Source organism: Penaeus monodon, chromosome 24, assembly GCF_015228065.2.
Source record: "Penaeus monodon isolate SGIC_2016 chromosome 24, NSTDA_Pmon_1, whole genome shotgun sequence".
NCBI classification, from domain to species: domain Eukaryota; kingdom Metazoa; phylum Arthropoda; class Malacostraca; order Decapoda; family Penaeidae; genus Penaeus; species Penaeus monodon.
The window spans coordinates 13,216,433-13,217,346 of NC_051409.1; the positions used below are offsets into that span (position 1 = coordinate 13,216,433).

The 914-nt window shown below is 45.8% G+C and overlaps 1 long non-coding RNA gene across 1 annotated transcript in view; it reads right to left on the reverse strand.

Annotated features, from left to right (window-relative positions):
* LOC119588587 overlaps window positions 1-914 on the reverse strand; it is a 12,124-nt gene continuing 11,210 nt past the window's right edge. The window contains exon 2 of the long non-coding RNA XR_005230121.1: window positions 1-660. This is a non-coding gene — a long non-coding RNA (uncharacterized LOC119588587). The remainder of the gene's footprint in view (window positions 661-914) is intronic.

Genomic DNA, 914 nt, shown 5'->3' on the forward strand with positions numbered 1-914 from the left:
CTAGACTTTAAATATAACTTATTCACTTCACTGATATAACACAAGCACGTCCATACATCTATCCTCCTCCTCCTCTGACTAGTTTACTGCTCACGTCCTTAACTTCAAAGTGGGAGGATGATCTGATAACTCCAACACCAACACTCGGATGTTTTCTGATAATATCATGATAATTGCTGCGCATAGCACATTAAGGTCACATCCGGTAAATGATGATGAGGTTCTGGCCTCGTATGTCTTGCCTTGTGACGCCCGAGTTCATCTAACGGCGAGCCTTATTTTTGTGCAATCTGTCAACCGCGCCGATCCCAAGTCCCACAAAAGCTACTCCAGGCAAAAACATGCTTGCAGGACCATACGCACTAGATGGAAGATGTGGATTCAGGAAAGCGAACTATTTTTTTTCCTTTTTCAGCTCCCTGGGAGGAAAGATTAAAACTCGTGCCGTCACAGAAGACGCGCGATGCCGTGTGTTCCAAGGCAGGGAACTGGGAAAGCCTCGCGGTCAGGTGACGTGCTTGCGGTCTGGTGCCTGCGAGGAGTGCCCAGGGCTTGGGTCACGGGTAGGTAGGAGGAGGGGTCAATTGCATCATCGAGCACGCCTCCTTCGGGCTCTCCTGTCCAGCTACTCTAACCTACGGCACGCCACCTCGACGATACCTGCAAAAGACATGAGAAACTTTATTAAAATTATTTATTGCTTTTCAGCGAGAAGTCAGGTATTATAACCATTCATATTATAAAAAATTGCCTATACCATTATCTTTATTATATTCTCAGAGTTCCTAATAATGTGGGAATTTTCGTCTGCTCTCGACCGCTTGACGGACGTTTATTTGTTCGGGGATGAAAGGAAAGCGAAAAGCTGATATGTTTTGGCTTTGGAGTGTTTGTTATTGTGTCCGTCGGTGCTT